General features: G+C 38.4%; 1 long non-coding RNA gene across 3 annotated transcripts in view; it reads right to left on the bottom strand.

Annotated features, from left to right (window-relative positions):
* The window catches only part of LOC144315525 (uncharacterized), a 65,178-nt gene that overhangs the window by 26,654 nt on the left and 12,982 nt on the right, over positions 1-25,542 (bottom strand). The window contains exons 2-4 of one of the 3 annotated variants that reach the window (XR_013381241.1): positions 17,737-17,838; positions 7,824-7,952; positions 4,041-5,308 (exon numbers count right to left, since the gene is read on the bottom strand). This is a non-coding gene — a long non-coding RNA (uncharacterized LOC144315525). Of the gene's footprint in view, positions 1-4,040; positions 5,309-7,823; positions 7,953-17,736; positions 17,839-25,542 lie in introns of those variants that run through there. The other 2 variants (XR_013381242.1, XR_013381243.1) reach the window with 2 other exon arrangements.

Below are 25,542 nucleotides of genomic sequence, written 5' to 3'. Positions count from 1 at the left end.
AGAGACATAGGCAGAGGGAGAAGCAGGCTCCATGCACTGGGAGCCCGACGTGGGATTCGATCCCGGGTCTCCAGGATCACGCTCTGGGCCAAAGGCAGGCGCCAAACCGCTGCGCCACCCAGGGATCCCATGTCTTAGCTCTTCTTAATCTCTTCTCCACCCCTTGGGGATTGCTGTAGTAGAGACCTATGAACCCTGAACTTGGATTCACAAGACTGAAGTGTGCATCCAAGCATCACCACAGCTGTGTGATTGTGCAGACAAATCACATATCTTCTCTGAGCTTACCACTTGTAGAATCAAAGTGAGAACACACCCTCTTCTTAGAGACTTGACAATGAGAATTCACAAATACATTGTTCGAAGCATGTTGTTATCATGGTACTTTATAGCAGAGTCTCAAATAATTTAGTTTTTTTATATCTGTTCTTTTTCACTAGAAAATTATATTCTGATATGTCAAACATGACTTACACATTTTCACTGACCTCATAAAATCAATTAAAAATTGAGAAGAAGACACTGGGTTGAGTGGTGGGGGGGAAAGGCCTGGGTGGCTCAGTTGGTTAGGTGTCTGTCTTCAGCTCAGGTCATGATCTCAGGGTCCTGGGATTTAGCCCCACCTCATTGTCATCATCTTTGGACTCCTTGCTCAGCTGGGATTCTGCTTCTCCCTCTCCCTCCGCCCCTCCCACCTGCTTGTCCTCTCTCTCTCTCTCTGTCAAATAAAAGAAAGAAAGAAAGAAAGAAAGAAAGAAAGAAAGAAAGAAAGAAAGAAAGAAAGAAAGAAAGAAAGAAAGACACTGAGAGGGATATTAGCCCCTGGTTACTCATTTGGAACTAAGGTGCACTTGGCTCTCTTTCCAGAAGATTTCATACATTTCTTTAACATTGGGTCTTTCAGTTAATTTTCCTTTAAATTCTTTAAGTTCTTTCAAAATTAGTTTCTTTAAAACAGTTGTTTGGGATTTAGAACATGTTTCCCAAGGTACATATTATTTTAGGTTGCAAGTAAACCACCCACAAAACTTTCTTCTGCATCATGTAACTGCATTGCAGGATTAACTGAAACATATAAACTAATATTTGTGTCAGAGATATTTGAACTATGAAGATTAAAGGCGGTTTTAGCCTAAATATCTGAACTAGGGGTATCTCTGATTGGTGTGGTTTCCTAAGTGTGATGGACTCATAGGTAATTCACTTTTAGCTTTCATGTTAGCCAATGAGTATTTTTCAGATCTTAGCTCCTGTTCTCAGCACAAGAGTGTGGATTTTTTTTTTCATTCTGTATGTATACTGAGAGCTGAGGATCTTTTATTGGTTAGTCAATGAGATGAGGGGCTTGCCACTCATGGGATTTCATGGTTTATTCTTTAAGTTTTCTAATATTTTCTAATTATGTGAGTATATATATTGCATATATGTTCTAGACTGAATGTTTATTATTCCCCCAAATCTATATGTTGAAGCTCTAATTCCCAATGTGCTGGTACTTGGTGGTGGGAGCTTTGGGAAGTAATTAGAATTATATTAGGGTAATGAAGATGCAGTCTAGTGATGGGATTTATGCCCTTATAAAAAGAGGAAGAGACTTGAGTTCTCTCTGCCATGCATGCGAGGATACAGCCATTTGTAAACTAGCAAGAGGGTTCTCATCAGATGCCAGCTCTCCTGGCACCTTGATTTTGGACTTCCCAGCCTCCAGAACTGTGAGAAATAAATATCTGTTGTTAAGCCACCCAGTCTATGGTATTTTATTATAGCAGCCTGAATAAGATGATATACATGTCTTATTGCACATACTTTGCAATATAAATATGCCATATATTAAGTATAGGTTGAATAAATAAGTGAACTTTTATATTCACCTCACCTTAATGGCATTCTCTTATCCTCATTCATTCATTCATATCAAATCTAAATTCTGAAAAGTAAAGCAAGACTTATTTTGCTCTGCCCCACTGCTCTTTTGGACTGTTCTTTGCAACTGGGTACCTGCTTTCGAAAACTCAGACTCCACATCATTGCATTTTATTCTTCATAGTCACAGTTTTGAATAGGAAAAAGTACTTCCCTTGGTATCCTGTTATTTTTCTTAGGCAGAAAAGAGTAACATAGAATGAGTCTGTATTGATGACTGTGTGGGGAATTGGTTGGAGGGATAACTGAAACACTTACTAAGCTTAAGGTATCACTCCATGGGGACTTGATTGTGATGTATGGTATTGCCTACAGTTATAGTAGCATCAATTAGGATTTTGTTGGTGATTGTGGGAATTGCACACTGGTGCATACAACAAAGAGTATAGTAAAAACAACTTTACTGTAACACGGTGGAGCCCCCATAGCTTTTCCTTCGTACAGTTTTGTATTCCTTCTTCAGTGATGATTCCTCTTCCTTAATTTCCCCAAAATAGAAATAAAATGTGCTCCCCATCTCCCTCTCAGTTTAAGTTTTTATTTTTGGAGTCATTTTAAGGTGGAACTGATTTATGTTAGCAATAGTCAACCAGAATACTTCTGAGGGCCCCAAGAAGACTACTGTCACAAAGAGTCATGATATCCTCTAAAACACAGAAACAACTCACAATTCCAGTAGGTATTATCTTAGAAGTTAATATTTTAAAGAAAGCTAATATTTATTTATTTTAAAAATATTTTATTTATTCATTCATGAGAGACACAGAAACAGGCAGAGACATAGGCAGAGGGAGAAGCAGGCTCCCTGCAGGGAACCCGATGCAATACTCAATCCTAGGACCCCGGGATCATGACCTGAGCCAAAGGCAGATGCTCAACCACTGAGCCACCCATGTGCCCAGAACACTAATATTTAAAGAAAACTTTTAATTTTTGTTTCTACAAGATTTTATAAAATTACTAGACTTCACTAGCTCACATAAATTTTATATACTTATTTCTATTTTCAAACCCCAAAGTCCTAACTTGTTTTTGCTTTTGTTTCTTGACCTCAGTTTCAAGGTAATTGATGCCTCCAGAAAAAAATCGATTTATTATTTGTTGTTTTACTGGTAACGTTTTTTTTTACTCTGATTCAATTCTGTTTTTCCTTCCTAACCAACCATTTACCTAATCCCATGCTCCCCACCTCCCATTTCCTAGATCAAGGGTGAGAACTCCATCTGTGAAAATATGCTGTACAGGGTCCTTGTCCTTCTGTTTTAGCAGATAGTCTATGCCATTTAAAATACTGTAAAAAGCGTGCAGTGGTGTTTTTTAATACATTGTAGCACTTGGGGAAATTTTACCCAAGTCCGTATCCTCACGAAACTCACAAATAGAACAAGAACAAGAGATTAGAGTCATAGAGGCAATAAAGAGTGCTTCTGAGTTACAGATTTGAAACATAAAAGGAATAGCTCAATATTAAAAAACACAATAGTATAACTCACCAAATTAGTAGATACAAAAAAAAATCATAAGATTCTTTTTAAAATGGTTCTTTCATCTCTCTCTCTCTTTTAAAAGGTTTTATTTATTTACTTGACAGTAAAAGGGGGAGAGACAAGCAAGAGGAGAGACAGGCAGAGAGAGAGGGAGAAGCAGGCTCCCCAAGGAGCAGGGAGCCTGATGCAGGGCTGGATCCCAGGACCCTAAGATCATGACTTAAGCCAAAGGCAGAGAATGGACTGAGCTACCCAGGGACCCCACTATGATTATCTTTTTATAGCTGAAAAAGCATTTGATGTAATTCATCCTCCATTCTTGATAAGAAATTCTTGATACCATGCAATATATCAACATATCATTAACATAATAAAAATAGAATTATTGTTCCATATTTTAAGGACAGTGTCTAAAATATATAGAAATCATTTCTTTAGGAAATCATTCCCTCAGGAAAAGAGAAGGATGTTCATTAAGACACTGTTCTTTTTTTTTTTAATTTATTTTTTATTGGTGTTAAATTTGCCAACATATAGAATAACACCCAGTGCTCATCCCATCAAGTGCCCCTCTCAGTGCCCGTCACCCAGTCACCCCCACCCCCCCACCCACCTCCCTTTCTACCACCCCTAGTTTGTTTCCCAGAGTTAGGAATCTCTCATGTTCTGTCTCCCTTTCTGATATTTCCCACTCATTTTTTCCTCCTTTCCCCTTTATTCCCTTTCACTATTTTTTATATTCCGCAAATGAATGAGACCATATGTTTGTCCTTCTCCGATCGACTTATTTCACTCAGCATAATACCCTCCAGTTCCATCCACATCGAAGCAAATGGTGTCATTTGTCATTTTTAATGGCTGAGTAATATTCCATCGTATACATAGACCACAGATTCTTTATCCATTCATCTTTCGATGGACACCGAGGCTCCTTCCACAGTTTGGCTATTATGGACATTGCTGCTATAAACATCGGGGTGCAGGTGTCCCGGCATTTCACTGCATCTGTATCTTTGGGGTAAATCCCCAGCAGTGCAATTGCTGGGTCATAGGGCAGTTCTATGTTTAACTCTTTGAGGAACCTCCACACAGTTTTCCAGAGTGGCTGCACCAGTTCACATTCCCACCAACAGTGCAAGAGGGTTCCCCTTTCTCCACATCCTCTCCAACATTTGTTGTTTCCTGTCTTGTTAATTTTCCCCATTCTCACTGGTGTGAGGTGGTATCTCATTGTGCTTTTGATTTGTATTTCCCTGATGGCAAGTGATGCGGAGCATTTTCTTGTGTGCTTGTTGGCCATGTCTAGGTCTTCCTCTGAAATTTCTGTTCATGTCTTTTGCCCATTTCATGATTGGATTGTTTGTTTCTTTGCTGTTGAGTTTAATAAGTTCTTTATAGATCTTGGATACTAGCCCTTTATCTGATAGGTCATTTGCAAATATCTTCTCCCATTCTGTAGGTTGTCTTTTAGTTTTGTTGACTGTTTCTTTTGCTGTGCAGAAGCTTTTTATCTTGATGAAGTCCCAATAGTTCATTTTGCTTTTGTTTCTCTTGCCTTCATGGATGTATCTTGCAAGAAGTTGCTATGGCCAAGTTCGAAAAGGGTGTTTCCTGTGTTCTCCTCTAGGATTTTGATGGAATCTTGTCTCACATTCAGATCTTTCATCCATTTTGAGTTTATCTTTGTGTATGGTGCAAGAGAGTGGTCTAGTTTCATTCTTCTGCATGTGGATGTCCAATTTTCCCAGCACCATTTATTGAAGAGACTGTCTTTTTTCCAGTGAATAGTCTTTCATCCTTTGTCGAATATTAGTTGACCATAATGTTGAGGGTCCACTTCTGGATTCTCTATTCTGTTACATTGATCTATGAAGACACTGTTCTTTATTGAAGTCTGGCTAATGTAATAAAATTAGAGAAAGAGGGGTAAATTCCAAAAAAAGAAGACAAAGTAAATATTTGCAGGTAGTGTGGAATGTTGCATTAAAAACCCAAGTTGGGGGCAGCCCGGGTGGCTCAGTGGTTTAGCGCCGCCTTCAGCCCAGAGCCTGATCCTGGAGGCCTGGGATCGAGTCCCGCATCAGGCTTCCTGCAAGGAGCCTGCTTCTCCCTCTGTCTGTGTCTCTGCCTCTCTGTGTGTCTCTCATGAATAATTAATAAAATCTTAAAAAAAGAACAAACCCAAGTGGGTAAGGGGCGCCTGTGTGGCTCAATCTGTTAAGTGTGACTCTTGATTTCTGTTCAGGTCATGATTCTAGCTTCATGTGCTCAAACCCTGCATCAGGCTGCATGCTGGGCATGGAGCCTGCTTAAGAGTCTCTCTCTCCTTCTTTCTCTGCCCTACTCCCCTCCCCCAGCTCACTTACTCTGTCTCTCTCAAAAAAAAAAAAAAAGTAAGGAAAGATACAGGTGGGTCACTTGAAAATCTACTAGAACAATAAGAAAATTCAGTGGGTTGGCTGAATGAATCAAGAAAAAAGTAGTTGCAGGGCACCTGGGTGGCTGTTGGAGGCTCTGTTTTTAGCTCAGGTCATGAGCCTGGGGAACTGGGATCAAGCCCCACAACGGGCTCCATGCTCACAGGGAGCCTGCTTCTCTCTCTCCTCCTTACTCATGATCTCTCTTGCTATCACTCTTTCAAATAAATAAATACAATATTTAAAAATAAAAAATAAAAGGAAAAAGTAGTTGCTTTCCCACATAGAAGAGAAAACAGAATGGAAAAATACGTTTGAAGGGAAGCACCTATTAACCATACCACAAAGTGATTAAATATCTGGGAATAAACTTAATAAGTATAAAACATATAAATGAGTGAACATTTAGAATACCACTGAGATACTCAAGAAGAGTTAAATAAATAGAAAGACATTTTCTCTTAGATATGAAAACTCAATATTATTAAAATATTTATTCTCTCCCAGTAAATCTGTATGTTTAACATTCTCCTTGAAAACTATCCTTGGAGATTTTAGAATAAACTACACAAGCTGTTTTTAATTTTCTTATGTTAAAATAAATACTAATTACTAGTAAACTTCTGAAAAAAAAGTTGTTGTTTTTTGAATGTACACACTGAGGGGATGTATAGTTTGTCCTATAGGATATTAAATATATTATAATAATATAGTTATTTAAAGGTTGGTTTTGGTTCTTGTATAAATAATGTTGAATAAAACAAAATAAAATGTCCAGATGCAGGATCAATAAATTTGTGAATCTGGTGTGTGTTAAAGGTGGTTATTGAGATACCAGTTGAGAAAAGATGACTCATTCAAGGCACGATGCTGGGACAATTGCATAGCCATCTGGAAAAAAAATAGAATTGGCTCCTATCCTGAATTCATAAGAAGCAAAAATTTTAGTGTAAAAAGTTAGTCCATAAAAGTATTAGGATAAAATATAGAAAAAATTTAAAAAGTAATTTTTGCTGTAAAAAAGTATTTCTAAATGCCATATAAAATCCAGAAGCCATATAAAGAATGATTCATAAGTTTGACTAAAAATAAAAATAACATTTGCATGGCAAAAATAACTATTAAGAAAATAAAAATAACAAGAAATTTAGAAAAAAATTTGTAATGCCTATCATTGGCAAAAAGCTAATTATCTTAATTATAAAGACTTTATATTCATCAATAAGGAAGCAATAAATAATCCAACAAAAATAGGAGTAAAATCATAAATAGTCCACAGAAAGAAATAACAAGTGAAATTACAAGTATGAAAACATACTTAACTACTTCTGAAATAGGAGCCTAATATAAATTAAAACCATGGTATGTTAGGGGATAATGCTATTAGATTGTCAAAGGTGAAAAAATTTGATAATGCAAACTTGCATTTGTGTGTGCTATGGGCTAATAATTGAACTAAAAATACTTAGCATTTTTGAGTGCTTATGTTGTGGCAGGCACTATTCTAAGAGTGTTATATATATTCATTAACTAGTTCTTAAAATAATCCTGAAAAGCAAGTATGATTATCATTTCTTTTTTAGATGGTGAAATTGAAGTCTAGAAAGGAGCAATTTGCCTAATCACTAAGTAAGTAAGTGGCAGGGACGACCTGGGTGGCTCAGTGGTTGAGTGTCTGCCTTTGGCTCGGGGTGTGATCCTGGGGTCCTGGGATCGAGTCCCACATTGGTCTTCCCACATGGAGCCTGCTTCTCCCTCTACCTGTGTCTTGGCCTCTCTCCGTGTGTCTCTCATGAATAAATAAATAAAATCTTAAAAAAAAAGAGAAGTAGTGGCAGGAGTAGAAATTGAAACAAACAAGTCTGGCTAAAGATATGCAAGTAGGTATACTCAGCCATTGTTGTCCTCTAAATTATATATACTAAAAATTATACATACACGATTGCTTTAACCCTGGAATCTCATAGTGAGGGTTTTATCCTGAAGGTTTACTTACAAATGTACAAAATGACGAATGTGCATAGATATTCACTGCAGCCTTGTCTATGATAGCAATAGTTTGGAAACAGAGGTTCATCAGTAGGAGCTGGTTATATATACTATGGAAAAGCTATGTATTGGAATCCTAGGCAGACAAAAGCAAAATGAGGAAGCTTTTCAGTTTCTTCATTTGTACGTATATACCATTTTGTAAGAAAAGTATATACTTCTAATGTGTGTGTGTGTGTGTGTGTGTGTGTCTATGATATAAGTCCTGTGGTAGGATGCACAGGAAATTGATATACTTAGGCATAGGAGGAAGTCTTACTTTTCATTGTATATCCTTTGATATTGTTTAAATATTATACACATTAATATGTTATCGTTCAAAAATGAAAAAGATTGTTTAAATTTTTACATGGTTTTGGGAAATGGCTTTACCAATATCCTGAAGCAGTCTATAGGGAGGAAGGGGGCATGCAACTCTTGCGGGGATAGCTGCCTCTGATGACAGCAGGTGTGATCAGAAAGAGTTGTGTTTCAGGATGATGTTGAGTCAGATCAAAGTTTGGCTTTGATCAAACCCAGTTTGATTGAAGGGCTTCCCATTTACTTACAGAAATATTTTGCACATCCTTACGAGAGACATTCAGGTGCTGTTGAGAATCACCCTCCATGTTTTCACTTTTTCCTGCTGCCAACTTACACACCAGATGCTTGAGCTATGTCTGTATGTCTGTATGCACTATGTCTGTATGTCTGTATGCACTATCATGCCTGGGCCTCTGGAGACACATTCTCCAAACATTGTACCTCTGCTCCATTTTGCACTCAGTCATTAGCTGGTTTGTTTTCATTGTCCAGTATCTTTGTTATCTTTTTCTCCAACATCATGGTTCCCAAGCACGGAACTTCAGAATTCCTAGAGATAATCTAAATCTAAGTGTCTATTTAAAAAATAAGCTATTAAAGGCTAAGAGGCGAAGAGATTTGCTTTTTTGGATCTCACTTGCCCAATGATTGTGGCTTCCTTTGTGTAGACCCAACTACTCTCAGATGCTTTTGATCTGTCTCCTTTCTGGATGGCTTCGCTCTTTTGGGTGTAACTGAAGGGCTCCCTATCTTCTGGACAGAAATTAAAAACATTTTATGGTAAAGACATACAGCAGATTGGATGAGATAATAGGATATACTTAATAATGATGCAAGTATGTTTATTCTCTTATTCAGTCTAAGTTGGGTTTTAGGCACTTTTCTGGTTCATATTTTTGTGTGTTGCTTCGAGTAATGAAGAATAAGTACTGGAGTTGTCCTGGAGACACAGCTTCCCTTTGTCACCTTACTATAAATGTCTCCATTGTTATTTTAGTATTTGTGATGCTGTAAGAATGGTGTTCTTGAGAAAAAGATGACACAGATTCTGGGCTTTAAAATAAGATAAAATAAAATAAAGTAAAATAAAAGCAAAATTAAACTATTGGGACTACATCAAAATAAAAAGCTTCTGCAAGACAAAGGAAACAATCAACAAAACTGAAAGGCAGCCTCAGAATGGGAGAAGATATTTGCAAATGACATAGTCATAAAGGGTTAGTATTCAGAATAAGTAAAGAACTTACAAAACTCAACACCCCAAAAATAAATAATCCAATTAAAAATGGACAGAAGACAGGAACAGATATTTCTCCAAAGAAGACATCCAGATGGCCAGTAGACACATAAGAAGATGCTCAACATCACTCATTATCAGGGAAATGCAAATCAAAAAGCTGTAATGAAGTATCACCTCACATCTGTCAGAATGGAACACAAGGAACAACAAGTGTTGGTGAGGATGTGGAGAAACAGGAACTCTTGTACACTCTTGTAGGAATGCTAACTGGTACAGCCACTGTGGCAAACAGTATGGAGGTTCTTCAAAAAGTCAAAAACAGAACTACCCTATGATGTAGCAATTGCACTGCTAGGTATTTACCCAAAGAATACAAAAACACTAATTAAAAGGATACATGAACCACTATGTTTATAGCAGTATTACTTACTTACAATAGCCAAAACACAGAAGCAGCCCAAATGTCCTTTGATGGATGAAAGGGTAAAGGTTATCTATCTATCTATCTATCTATCTATCTATCTATCTATCTATCTATCTATCATCTATCTGTCTATCTATCTATCTATCTATCTATCTATCTATCTATCTATCCATCCAATGGAATATTACTCAGCCATAAAAATAATGAAATCTTGCCATTTGCAACAACATTGATTTAACTAGAGAGTAAAATGCTAAGCAAAATAAGTCAGAGAAAGACAAACACCATATAATTTCACTCATATGAGGAATTTAAGAAGCAAAACAAGCAAAGTAAGAGAGAGAGAGAGAGAGAGAGAGAGAGAAACTAAGAATTAGGCTCTTAACTGCAGAGAACAAACTGATGGTTACCAGAGGGGAGAGGATGGGTGGATGGATTAAATAGGTGATGGGGATTAAAGAGTGCATTTATCATGAGGGAAAAACAAAACCAAAAACAGCCATAGGATTGGAGCATTGGCATTGGTACATAAGTTGGAAAAGTGTTTGTTTTCAGGTCAATTAGGATATATTCTGTGCTTGCTTTTTGGTATTTAGGTCAACACCACACACTCATTGCATCTAAAAATTCATAGATGACTTATGAATCCATTAAAATTTTTAAACAGTCAACTCATTATTTTTAAGTTAACTGTAGAAGGTTGATCATGATTAATAGATAACTGAATTTTAAAAATTAATGAAAAAAGAACTGCATCTTGTTATTATAACACTGTAGTATGAATATTCGAGTGTAATTAATGATAAAAGTGATGTCTATAACATTAAAATGCATGGGCAAAATGTTATCATCATTAGTCCTGACAATCAAAGGCTCATTCTACAAATCATCACTGTGGCCTATTATATGCAAGGCACTGCTAAATGCTTCTTGGCTGCTGCACTCACTATCATTTTAAGCATCTATTTTATAACATAGTAAAATTAATTTTAGATGAATTAAAGGATGTAATTTTAAAAAGTCAATAAAGAAGAAAATATTGCTGAAAACAATACCTCCAAATAGGGAGCAGATTAAATCACAAAAATAAATAATTAATAATTTTAACCAAATTAAACTACTCTACTTCAAAATAATCACCCTGAACCAAATTAAAAACTAGAGAAAATGGTAAAAACAAAATAATTAGAAAATATTTCATCAGAACTGTATATATAGAGGGGGAGGAGCAAGATGGCGGAGGAGTAGGGTCTCCAAATCACCTGTCTCCACCAAACTACCTAGAAAACCTTCAAATTATCCTGAAAATCTATGAATTCGGCCTGAGATTTAAAGAGAGACCAGCTGGAATGCTACAGTGAGAAGAGTTCGCGCATCTATCAAGGTAGGAAGACGGGGAAAAAGAAATAAAGGAACAAAGGCCTCCAAGGGGGAGGGGCCCCGCGAGGAGCCGGGCTGAGGCCGGGGCGAGTGTCCCCAGGACAGGAGAGCCCCGTCCCGGAGGAGCAGGAGCTGCACCGACCTTCCCGGGCGGAAAGGGGCTCGTGGGGAGGTGGAGCAGGACCAGGAGGGCGAGGAGGCCCTCGGGCTCCCGGGGACAGTAACAGAGCAACTGCGCGCCCAGGAGAGTGCGCCGAGCTCCCTAAGGGCTGCAGCGCGCACGGCGGGACCCGGAGCAGCTGGAGGGGCTCGGGCGGCGGCTCCGCGGAGGGGGCTGCGGGGCCCCGGGAGCAGCTCGGAGGGGCTCGGGCAGAAGAAGAGGCTCCGTGCGGAGGGGCCTGCGCGGTTCCAGGAGCAGCTCGGAGGGGCTCGGGCGGCAGCTCCGCGGAGGGGGTTGCGCGGCCCGGGAGCGCGAATCCAACAGCGCAGGCTCCGGAGCACAGGGCGCCGGGACACAGCCCAGGATCCCGCCTCCCCCGGGACAGGCAGAGGCCGGGAGGGCCCAGGACAGCGAGGACGCTCCTGCCCCAGCTGAGCAGATCAGCGGCCCCGCCCCGGAGCCTCCAGGCCCTGCAGACGGAGTTCCTGCCGGAGCTGAATCCAGGGCTCCAGAGCTGCCCCGCCACTGGGGCTGTTCCTCCTGCGGCCTCACGGGGCAAACAACCCCCACCGAGCCCTGCACCAGGCAGGGGCACAGCAGCTCCCCCAACTGCTAACACCTGAGAATCAGCACAACAGGCCCCTCCCCCAGAACACCAGCTAGACTGACAACTTCCAGGGGAAGCCAAGGGACTTAAAGTACACAGAATCAGAAGATACTCCCCGGTGGTTCTTCCTTTTTTTTTTTTTTGTTTTGTTTTGTTTTGTTTTGTTTTGCTTTTTGATTTGTTTCCTTCCCCCACCCCCTTTTTTTCTCCTTTCTTTTTCTTTCTCTTTTTCTTTTTTTTTTTTTCGTTTTTCTTTCTTTTTCTTCCCTTTTTTTTTCTCTTTCTCTTTTCTTTCCTTCTTTCTCTCCTCTCTTTTTCTCTTTTTCCCAATACAACTTGCTTTTGGCCACTCTGCACTGAGCAAAATGACTAGAAGGAAAACCTCACCTCAAAAGAAAGAATCAGAAACAGTCCTCTCTCCCACAGAGTTACAAAATCTGGATTACAATTCAATGTCAGAAAGCCAATTCAGAAGCACTATTATACAGCTACTGGTGGCTCTAGAAAAAAGTATAAAGGACTCAAGAGACTTCATGACTGCAGAATTTAGAGCTAATCAGGCAGAAATTAAAAACCAATTGAATGAGATGCAATCCAAACTAGAAGTCCTAACGACGAGGGTTAACGAGGTGGAAGAACGAGTGAGTGACCTAGAAGACAAGTTGACAGCAAAGAGGGAAACTGAGGAAAAAAGAGACAAACAATTAAAAGACCATGAAGATAGATTAAGGGAAATAAACGACAGCCTGAGGAAGAAAAACCTACGTTTAATTGGGGTTCCCGAGGGCGCCGAAAAGGACAGAGGGCCAGAATATGTATTTGAACAAATTCTAGCTGAAAACTTTCCTAATCTGGGAAGGGAAACAGGCATTCAGATCCAGGAAATAGAGAGATCCCCCCCTAAAATCAATAAAAACCGTTCAACACCTCGACATTTAATTGTGAAGCTTGCAAATTCCAAAGATAAGGAGAAGATCCTTAAAGCAGCAAGAGACAAGAAATCCCTGACTTTTATGGGGAGGAGTATTAGGGTAACAGCAGACCTCTCCACAGAGACCTGGCAGGCCAGAAAGGGCTGGCAGGATATATTCAGGGTCCTAAATGAAAAGAACATGCAACCAAGAATACTTTATCCAGCAAGGCTCTCATTCAAAATGGAAGGAGAGATAAAGAGCTTCCAAGACAGGCAGCAACTAAAAGAATATGTGACCTCCAAACCAGCTCTGCAAGAAATTTTAAGGGGGCCTCTTAAAATTCCCCTTTAAGAAGAAGTTCAGTGGAACAGTCCACAAAAACAAAGACTGAATAGATATCATGATGACACTAAACTCATATCTCTCAATAGTAACTCTGAATGTGAACGGGCTTAATGACCCCATCAAAAGGCGCAGGGTTTCAGACTGGATAAAAAAGCAGGACCCATCTATTTGCTGTCTACAAGAGACTCATTTTAGACAGAAGGACACCTACAGCCTGAAAATAAAAGGTTGGAGAACCATTTACCATTCGAATGGTCCTCAAAAGAAAGCAGGGGTAGCCATCCTTATATCAGATAAACTAAAATTTACCCCAAAGACTGTAGTGAGAGATGAAGAGGGACACTATATCATACTTAAAGGATCTATTCAACAAGAGGACTTAACAATCCTCAATATATATGCTCCAAATGTGGGAGCTGCCAAATATATAAATCAATTATTAACCAAAGTGAAGAAATACTTAGATAATAATACACTTATACTTGGTGACTTCAATCTAGCTCTTTCTATACTCGATAGGTCTTCTAAGCAAAACATCTCCAAAGAAACGAGAGCTTTAAATGATACACTGGACCAGATGGATTTCACAGATATCTACAGAACTTTACATCCAAACTCAACTGAATACACATTCTTCTCAAGCGCACATGGAACTTTCTCCAGAATAGACCACATATTGGGTCACAAATCGGGTCTGAACCGATACCAAAAGATTGGGATTGTCCCCTGCATATTCTCGGACCATAATGCCTTGAAATTAGAACTAAATCACAACAAGAAGTTTGGAAGGACCTCAAACACATGGAGGTTAAGGACCATCCTGCTAAAAGATAAAAGGGTCAACCAGGAAATTAAGGAAGAATTAAAAAGATTCATGGAAACTAATGAGAATGAAGATACAACCGTTCAAAATCTTTGGGATGCAGCAAAAGCAGTCCTAAGGGGGAAATACATCGCAATACAAGCATCCATTCAAAAATTGGAAAGAACTCAAATACAAAAGCTAACCTTACACATAAAGGAGCTAGAGAAAAAACAGCAAATAGATCCTACACCCAAGAGAAGAAGGGAGCTAATAAAGATTCGAGCAGAACTCAACGAAATCGAGACCAGAAGAACTGTGGAACAGATCAACAGAACCAGGAGTTGGTTCTTTGAAAGAATTAATAAGATAGATAAACCATTAGCCAGCCTTATTAAAAAGAAGAGAGAGAAGACTCAAATTAATAAAATCATGAATGAGAAAGGAGAGATCACTACCAACACCAAGGAAATACAAACGATTTTAAAAACCTATTATGAACAGCTATACGCCAATAAATTAGGCAATCTAGAAGAAATGGACGCATTCCTGGAAAGCCACAAACTACCAAAACTGGAACAGGAAGAAATAGAAAACCTGAACAGACCAATAACCAGGGAGGAAATTGAAGCAGTCATCAAAAACCTCCCAAGACACAAGAGTCCAGGGCCAGATGGCTTCCCAGGAGAATTTTATCAAACGTTTAAAGAAGAAATCATACCTATTCTCCTAAAGCTGTTTGGAAAGATAGAAAGAGATGGAGTACTTCCAAATTCGTTCTATGAAGCCAGCATCACCTTAATTCCAAAGCCAGACAAAGACCCCGCCAAAAAGGAGAATTACAGACCAATATCCCTGATGAACATGGATGCAAAAATTCTCAACAAGATACTGGCCAATAGGATCCAACAGTACATTAAGAAAATTATTCACCATGACCAAGTAGGATTTATCCCTGGGACACAAGGCTGGTTCAACACCCGTAAAACAATCAATGTGATTCATCATATCAGCAAGAGAAAAACCAAGAACCATATGATCCTCTCACTGGATGCAGAGAAAGCATTTGACAAAATACAGCATCCATTCCTGATCAAAACTCTTCAGAGTGTAGGGATAGAGGGAACATTCCTCGACATCTTAAAAGCCATCTATGAAAAGCCCACAGCAAATATCATTCTCAATGGGGAAGCACTGGGAGCCTTTCCCCTAAGATCAGGAACAAGACAGGGATGTCCACTCTCACCACTGCTGTTCAACATAGTACTGGAAGTCCTAGCCTCAGCAATCAGACAACAAAAAGACATTAAAGGCATTCAAATTGGCAAAGAAGAAGTCAAACTCGCCCTCTTCGCCGATGACATGATACTCTACATAGAAAACCCAAAAGTCTCCACCCCAAGATTGCTAGAACTCATACAGCAATTCGGTAGCGTGGCAGGATACAAAATCAATGCCCAGAAGTCAGTGGCATTTCTATACACTAACAATGAGACTGAAGAAAGAGAAATTAAGGAGTCAATCCCATTTACAATTGCACCCAAAAGCATAAGATACCTAGGAATAAACCTCACCAAAGATGTAAAGGATCTATACCCTCAAAACTATAGAACACTTCTGAAAGAAATTGAGGAAGACACAAAGAGATGGAAAAATATTCCATGCTCATGGATTGGCAGAATTAATATTGTGAAAATGTCAATGTTACCCAGGGCAATATACACGTTTAATGCAATCCCTATCAAAATACCATGGACTTTCTTCAGAGAGTTAGAACAAATTATTTTAAGATTTGTGTGGAATCAGAAAAGACCCCGAATAGCCAGGGGAATTTTAAAAAAGAAAACCATATCTGGGGGCATCACAATGCCAGATTTCAGGTTGTACTACAAAGCTGTGGTCATCAAGACAGTGTGGTACTGGCACAAAAACAGACACATAGATCAGTGGAACAGAATAGAGAATCCAGAAGTGGACCCTGAACTTTATGGGCAACTAATATTCGATAAAGGAGGAAAGACTATCCATTGGAAGAAAGACAGTCTCTTCAATAAATGGTGCTGGGAAAATTGGACATCCACATGCAGAAGAATGAAACTAGACCACTCTCTTTCACCATACACAAAGATAAACTCAAAATGGATGAAAGATCTAAATGTGAGGCAAGATTCCATCAAAATCCTAGAGAAGAACACAGGCAACACCCTTTTTGAACTCGGCCACAGTAACTTCTTGCAAGATACATCCACGAAGGCAAAAGAAACAAAAGCAAAAATGAACTATTGGGACTTCATCAAGATAAGAAGCTTTTGCACAGCAAAGGATACAGTCAACAAAACTCAAAGACAACCTACAGAATGGGAGAAGATATTTGCAAATGACATATCAGATAAAGGGCTAGTTTCCAAGATCTATAAAGAACTTATTAAACTCAACACCAAAGAAACAAACAATCCAATCATGAAATGGGCAAAAGACATGAACAGAAATCTCACAGAAGAAGACATAGACATGGCCAACATGCACATGAGAAAATGCTCTGCATCACTTGCCATCAGGGAAATACAAATCAAAACCACAATGAGATACCACCTCACACCAGTGAGAATGGGAAAAATTAACAAGGCAGGAAACAACAAATGTTGGAGAGGATGTGGAGAAAAGGGAACCCTCTTACACTGTTGGTGGGAATGTGAACTGGTGCAGCCACTGTGGAAAACTGTGTGGAGGTTCCTCAAACAGTTAAAAATATACCTGCCCTACGACCCAGCAATTGCACTGTTGGGGATTTACCCCAAAGATACAAATGCAATGAAACGCTGGGACACCTGCACCCCGATGTTTCTAGCAGCAATGGCCACGATAGCCAAACTGTGGAAGGAGCCTCGGTGTCCAACGAAAGATGAATGGATAAAGAAGATGTGGTTTATGTATACAATGGAATATTACTCAGCTATTAGAAATGACAAATACCCACCATTTGCTTCAACGTGGATGGAACTGGAGGGTATTATGCTGAGTGAAGTAAGTCAGTCGGAGAAGGACAAACATTATATGTTCTCATTCATTTGGGGAATATAAATAATAGTGAAAGGGAAAATAAGGGAAGGGAGAAGAAATGTGTGGGAAATATCAGAAAGGGAGACAGAACATAAAGACTGCTAACTCTGGGAAACGAACTAGGGGTGGTAGAAGGGGAGGAGGGCGGGGGGTGGGAGTGAATGGGTGACGGGCACTGGGTGTTATTCTGTATGTTAGTAAATTGAACACCAATAAAAAAAAATAAATAAATAAATACCAACTGAAAAAAAAAAAAAAAAGAACTGTATATATAATAGTTCTAACTTGCTATATCAGCGATGCTGCAGTATATGCTATTTCTAAATCAAATTTAGTGAAAAAAATCCATGCCTAATAGTGATTACACTTTTAGAATCTAAGAAAAAAATTAGAGTAATCATTTAAAAATGAAATTATTTTTATGCATTCCTTAACATGAAACTTTTGAATGGATTCAGGATAAAGACTAAGGTCCTTATTTTGGCTTATGAAGCCCTACCTGTCTACACCCATGCCCTCAGCTTAAAAAAACTCAAAACCTATTTAACCTTATTTCTGGTCATTGTTTCCTAGTAGATTTTCTCCAGTAACATTAAGAAATCCAAATGTCTGTGTTCTCTCTTACCTACTTCATTGTCTTTGTTTCTGTATCTGAGAGGATGAGAGGGGTTGTTCATCGGGTATTCATCTGGACCCGGACAGTTTATACTCTTCTCGTTGCTTTGGCCTGTAGGTACAAATCCCTGAATGCCCCAACATACTTAACTCTGTCCATACCTCTTTTTTTAAAAAAAATATTTATTTATTTATTCATGAGAGACACAGAGAGAGAAGCAGAGACATAGGCAGAGGAAGAAGCCCATGAGGAGCTTGATGCAAGACTTGATCCCAGGACCCCAGGATCATGACCTGAGCTGAAGGCAGATGCTCAAACACTGAGCCACCAAGGCGCCCCTGCACATATCTCTTTTAAAATTCCCTTCATGAAATTTTCTTCAAATTTTAGGTGAGATTGCCCTATCTTGTTAGCACCCTGGATAACACAGCATTCAATATTCAGAATTTAAAACTATCAATATTTTTCATATATTTTAAAATATTTTAAAGAAATCAACATTATTGAGATGTGATTTATATGCAATAAAATGCACCCACTTTGGTCATATGGTTTGATGAATTTTGGTAAATATATCACCTGTGTAACCACCAACACAATAAAAAATGTATGTCCATTGCTCCCCAAAAGTTTCTGGTGCGCTTTTTTTTTGGACTTTAATTAATTATTTTATTTGAGAGACCAGTGGATACAGGCAGAAGAAGAGGGGAAGAATCCCAAGCATAGAGCCCCCTGATGCAGGCTTGATCTCATGACACTGAGATCATGACCTGAGCCAAAACCAAGACTGACTGTGCCATCCAGGTGCTATCCTGTACCCTATCTTGGTCCAATCTCCCACCCTAGACCCCCCCAGGCAACCTCTAATCTGTTTCCTATAATGAGATTAGGTTTGTATTCTATAGTATCTAGGTGGAATCATAGTATGTGCTTATTTGTATCTGACTTCTTTTGCTCAGCATAATGTTTTCAAGATTCATCCATGTTGCATTTATCAGGAAATTATTTTTTATTGGCAGGTAGTGTAAAGTTATATGGATGTATACTTTGTTTATCCTTTCTCCTGTTGATGACTGTTTGGATTGTTCCAAGTTTAGACTATTATAAATAAAGCAACTAGGAACATTCAAGTACAATTCTTCATGTGGACATAAGTTAAAAAATGCACTGAATACTAGAAGAAGGGTTTCTGGGATGTATGATGTTAGTCCAGTTTAAAAGAGCTGCCATATTTTCCTCCAAAGTGTACCAGTTTATATTCCGACTAGAGTTCTAGTTGCTCCATATCCTCACTTAGTACTTGTTATTTTCAGTCTTTCTAATTTCAGCCATTCTGATGGTTGGTGAAATTTCATTGTGGCTTTAATTTGCACCTCCTTGATGGCTAACAATTTTGAGCATCTCATCATGTATTTGTTTCCCATTGGAAAATGGCCTATTTATTTTTCCCATTAGAAAAATGACCTATTTATTTTCTTATTTCTGAAAAACTATATTCTGGATACAAGTCTTCTGTCAGATATATGCATTGCAAATACGTTTTCCAGTTTCCTTTATGTTTATATTTTCTTAGTAATGTTTTGCAAAGAGCTTTTAAAAATTTGATGAGGTCCAATTGAACAATATTTTGTTCTTTTATGGTTTGTGAATTTTGTGTCATAACACTTTTGCCCTAGAGTCATAAAGATTTTCTCCTATGTTTTCTTCTGGACAGTTCTTTTATTTTTTAAGAAAAATGATTCTATAGGTAATTTAAAAATTGCTTCTTCATCCTTTCCTACTTGTATTCCCATCCTTCATTCCAAAACTGATCACTATCATGAACTTCCATGTGCATATCTCGATCTGTGTTTAATAATTCTGCTAAGCAAGTTACACAAGCCTTGTTTTGTGAACTTATGAAAATGATATAGTTTCATTTTTTTAATAGATTTTACTTATTTATTCATGAGAGACAGAGAGAGAGGCAGAGACACAGGCAGAGGGAGAAGCAGGCTCCATGCAGGAAGCCCGACGTGGGACTCGATCTTGGTTCTCCAGCATCAGGCCCTGGGTTGAAGGCGGCGCTAAACTGCTGAGCCACAAAGTTGGCTGCCAAAGTTTCATTTCTACATGGGCATATCACTTACTTTTCTCTGTATAACAAATCATCCCCAAATGTAGTGGTTTAAATCAATAGCCATTTGTTTACCTTATGGTCTGTGAGTCCGTAATTTGGGCTGGGCTTAACTGAGCATTTCTTGGTCTACTCCCACATCTATGTTCCGCTCCCAAGTTGGCTGTGCATTGGTTGGACCAGAAGGACTCGTGGGTAATGCTTGCCTTTGTTTCACATTGTTTCTTAGCCTGCAGCAGCAAGGCTTATTCCCATGGTGGTAAAAGAGTTCTAAAATCCACAAGTGGGGACGCCTGCGTGGTTCAGCGGTTTGGCGCCTGCCTTTGGCCCAGGGCCTGGTCCTGGAGTCCCCGGATCAAGTCCTACATCAGGTTCCTGCATAGAGCCTACTTCTTCCTCTGTGTTTCTGACTCTGTGTCTCATGAATAAATAAATAAAATCTTAAAAAAAAAAAAATAAAATCCACAAGTGGATGGAATTGTTGAATCACTATATTGTATACCTGAAACTAACATAACATTGTATGTTAACTATACTGGAATTAAAATTTTAAATATATTAAAAAAAATCCACAAGTGGGTCAGCACTAAGGTTGAAGTGGTTTATAAATCTCCTCTTGGGTCATACTTTCAACTGGCAAATTGAACAAAGAAATTAACAAAGATGAGTCTAGAGTCTAAAGAGTGTCTCAAAGTTACTCAGCAAATGTATAGAATAAAGGGAAAATAATTTATGAACATTTGTACAACCTATCAAATTTTTAAAATAATTTTTTCATTCAATTTTCTCTTAAGACTTTTATCCATATTGATACAGATATGATTTGTTTACTTTAACTACTTTGAAGTATGTATGGTATGACAACATTACAACTTATTAACTCACTTCCCTTTTGATGGGCATGCCTGTTATTGCCTTTAGTTTTGGTTTTTACCGTTTCCCCCATTGTTGTAATGAATATCCCCATATTGAACGCTTCTTACATATTTGTAAGAATTTTTCTAGAAGTAAAATGTTTAAATTTTTTTAGTAAGTATATTTTTAGGAAATATTGCTACATTTCTAATTTGTTTTTTGTGCATTATAGGCTGTTATGACCCTCTTATTAGTATATAAAAATTTGATATTCATATAGTAGCTATCTTTTGATTAATATTTGCTACTACATCTTTTCCCATCCTTTCATCTTAAATCTTAAACTGTTTTAGATATATTTTTTTGCAAAAAAGCATATGGCTGGATTAAAAAATGTTCACTGTTTTTAATAAAGTTTATTCTATTTATAAATATTGCAATTAATAATATGTTTGGACTAGTCTCTTTCAATTTTATGTAAGAGTGTCTTTATTTATCCCTCATTATTGGTTATTGTTTTACTGAATGTGATGTTTTGGTTGACAGTTTTCTCCCAGCAATTTGAATACTTCATTTTATTTTATTTTTGTAGTTTTTAATGTCACTGTTGTCAAACCGATTTTTCTATTTTTATCTGTAATTCCTCTAAGTATTGAATATAAGGGAGGGACTTAAATATCTGCTCATTTAACCTTTCAAACCAGTTTTATTTACTTTTTTGAAAAAGATCTATTTATTTGAGAGAGAGTGACAGCATGGGAATGGGGGAGGGGCAGAGAGAGAGAGAGAGAGAGAGAGAGAGAGAGAGAACTTGAGCAGACTCCCCATTGAGTGCAGAGTCTATTGCAGGGCTCGATCTCGCAACCTGAGCTAAATTCAAGAGTTGGGCATTTAGCTGATTGAGCCACCCAGGCACCCCTATCTTATTTAGTCTTAATCAAAGACAAAGAAATAGTCTATATATCATCCATCTGTCTCTCTCTCTCTTTTTTTTAGAGTGTGAGTAAGAGAGAGGGAGAAGCAGGGGTGGGGAGAGAGAGAGAGAGAGAGAAAGAGAGAGAGAGAGAGAGAGAGAGAGAGAGAAACTCTTAAGTGGGTTCCACCCCCAATGCCTGATTCGTGTCTCCATCTCATGACCCTGAGATCATGACCTGAGCTGAAATCAGGAGTCAAATGCTTAACTGATTGAGCCAGCAAGGCACTCCTATCTTTCATCAACTATTTATTGAGACAGATAGAAATGGACACACACAGAATGTTTTGTTTAATTTTAGAAGAATGAGTAAAACCAAGTTTTAAACAATTCTTTAATTGTTCTCTGCTATGAAAATTTTATGTTTTACCTGTTTATGAAAAATGTTAAAGTAAAAAACCGAAGTATTGTTTAAACATAAACCATAGTTTTTACAAACACAGTGCTGATATCACACTGGAAGATTCTACAGAAATAGGTAAAGTGAGAGATAACTAGCCATGTACTCATAACCTTTTCTATGCCTCATGAATACATTTAAGCTATCTTCCTGACCCCACTGCATGTAAGTGGGGTCATGTAACTGATTCTTGAAAACAAGATGTATGGGGAAATAATGTTTGCCCCTTCCAGACTGTCTCCCTCATCATGGTGATGATTCTCCACCTTCTCTTTCTTTGCTTCATTAGCCAGCTAGATGGAGACAATCCAGCAGATGACTTGTAGGTCTTAGGAGGAATGCAGAGTTCCTCAGTAGAAGGAACCTGGACTCTAATGCTACTTATCCTGAGCACCACAGTGGCAGAGTTTCGAAGCCTGAAGAATTTCATACATCATAAAATCTTTCAAAATTTTAATGCAATTCATATATACATATATATTCACACACAAATACACATAAATACATATACATAAATAAATATAAATTTATATACATACACAAAAATAATTTAAGGCCATATTTTGTGTATCAAAAATATAATATTTTTTTCTAATGTCTAAGGAGATCCTGAAGCCTTTCATCTCTTCATTTCTTTAAAAATTAACTCAGATGAATTAAAATAGTTAGATGTGTTTTAAATATTTCTAGGTTCTGAAGAGTTTAAGAAGGCTATAAGTTAGATACACAGTATCAATCAAGGAATATAAGGATGAGAAACTTTCGCCCTCAGCCTAATTTTTTTCTTTTTTTTTTTCAAGATTTTATCTATTTATTCGTCAGAGACACACACAGAGAGAGAGGCAGAGACACAGGCAGAGGAAGCAGGCTCCATGCAGGGAGCCTGATGTAGGCCTTGATCCTGGGACTCTATCCCGGGACTCTAGGATCACACCCTGGGCGGAAGGCAGGTGCTAAACCGCTGAGCCCCTTAGGGATCCCCCTTCAGCCCATTTTTTTTGTTTATTTTTATCTTTCTGACCCTTGATGTTTCACTATCAGAATCTTATTTATTTGAATGAATGATTATCTTTTTTTTTTTTTTTTTTTTTATTTTTTTATGATAGTCACACAGAGAGAGAGAAAGAGGCAGAGACACAGGCAGAGGGAGAAGCAGGCTCCATGCACCGGGAGCCCGACGTGGGATTTGATCCCGGGTCTCCAGGATCGCGCCCTGGGCCAAAGGCAGGCGCCAAACCGCTGCGCCACCCAGGGATCCCTGAATGAATGATTATCTTGCCTTTTAGATTTCTCTTAAAAAAATGCAAGCTCTTCTCTACCCCCACTCTGGGGTGGTGGTGGTGTCAGCAGTGGTGGTGTGTGTTAAGTGTCCTAGGTTATATGCACAGAAACTGAATTTGAGTGATTTAAGCAAAGTATGTGATATTATGAGGTGACTGGTCAGAGGTGACTGATTTAAAGACAGAGGTGAATAGTCCTTTCTCAGAAAGGGTAAAGAGCTAGGAAGGCTTAGGTTGTTAATAGTGGGAACTTGTGGGATTTCTCCCTAGAGAGTTGAGTACCATTGAGTACTTGGCACCTATTGATTATCTGTCCTTTGGCTCTCTGCTTTAGATTCAGATATGTGTCAGAGGAACCCAGTAAGCCTAGAACAGACCACTGGCCCACTCTGGCACCTAGAAAGAAAGATGTGCTGGGATTGGTACCCGCCCCCCCCCCCCCCCCCCCCGGAAACATGGAAAGGAGAAAGGAAAATTCTTTGAAGAAAAACATTTAGTTGGTATAGGAGAGAGAAGTGGTGCACCCCAGATTTATAGCAAAATGTATCCACTACAAAGGGAGAACTGGAAGGCCATTGATACCTTGGTGTAAAGTAATTTACTAGATTTCATCTTGTAGTTAGTCAAGCAAAGAGGAATGGTGTTGAGTGCTATAATCTGGCCACATGCTAGGTACTTGTATAAAAATCATCTCATTTAATGGAAAGTGATGGCAGCAGAGTCCAGGAACATATAAAAGAGAAATGCTATAAAGAAGGAAAGTAAGGAAGGACCAAGGGGGCTACCTGAAACCAAATTATGCAAATTTTGCCTCAATATAGAAATCATATGATTGTAGGCTAGTGAGTTTGCTGTTGGATGGTTTTTCATCCAGACACAACTTGATTTTATTTAGATATTTTGTATCACTTTCCAGTACCAATGCATCAGAGACTTTAAAAATAAACAACTGTGAATAGACTTTTCTTCGAAATCTGGATGATTTATTTTGTGGTAGAAATGAGAAGTACCAGTGCCATGTGCCAAGAAAGAAGGGTAATAGCATAAATCAAAAGTTACATATACAGCATTAAATGAACTGTAATACTTTAACAAATGCAGTTTCAGGAGAGAATAAAATAGAGAAGCCCAGATGAAGCATAAGTGCACAGAAATGCATTTCTTAAGGAGTCTGAGACTACATTTATGCATTTCAGTGTTACACAAAACTGAGAGGTCAGAAAACCCTTACGAGCTTTTGCTTATAGAGCAGGTTCACCTTGCTATGGATCATCTTTGCAGCTCTGACTCTGAAAGCTGATATTCGATATGTTTAGCTAGAGATCTTCTGATTTTATTCCCTGTTGTGTTCATTTCCTTCACCAGGACTCCCTAATAGGTGGCTAACTCATTTACTGAAGATTCAAACTGGCTTTTGATAGCATTCTAGGGTTGAATTATTTTGGCAATTTGGTCTTTAAGCTGAGAATGGATGATGTTCATATGCCCATAATCTTCTAAAATCTTGAGTCCCCAGTGTTCCTTCAAATAAAACTACACTTTGAGTAAAGAAATATAGCTTTTTTCTATTATTAAAAATAGTTGGGAATGATTTTTATTCTTTGTCAGATTCCCTTAGGCTCTAGGACACTTATTAAGCAGGCCCTTGACATAGAATATTCTTTTATTCCAAAGTAAAATAAAGCCACATCAATTCAGACTTTTTAAAATTAAGAATTTGTGATTACTTGGAAGGGACTGACATTTACCTTTGTATTACGAAAAAAGAATAATATAAGCAATATTGTTGGGATATGTTTAACCTGGATAAGGAAACCAAATCTCTCAGCCATATTCAAAGCACTTATTTAGTAGTTACGGATAGATTACCCTGGTGGGACTCCAAATATCTTCCTAACACAGTCACCCCTGAGGAGGTGTTGGTGCTTATTGTTTTTGTATCAGACAGGAAACAGTTTCAGAAAACACTTTTTGAGAAGCATGAGGTTTAAGCATTTCTGAATCTTGCCACAGGAAAGAAATGGTAACTGAAGATGCACCATTGAGAACATCCCCAGAGCTGTATTGAAGGCATGTGTATGCCTACATGAGTGTAGTACACAAATACTATTCAGGGAATACAAACCATCTTTAACATCAAGACTGGGGATGACATACTGAGATAACAAAGTAGTAGCTTGCTTTTCTGGGT

The sequence above is a fragment of the Canis aureus genome, chromosome 6 (assembly GCF_053574225.1).
Source record: "Canis aureus isolate CA01 chromosome 6, VMU_Caureus_v.1.0, whole genome shotgun sequence".
Classification (NCBI taxonomy): domain Eukaryota; kingdom Metazoa; phylum Chordata; class Mammalia; order Carnivora; family Canidae; genus Canis; species Canis aureus.
This window is presented reverse-complemented; position numbering and strand designations above follow the sequence as displayed.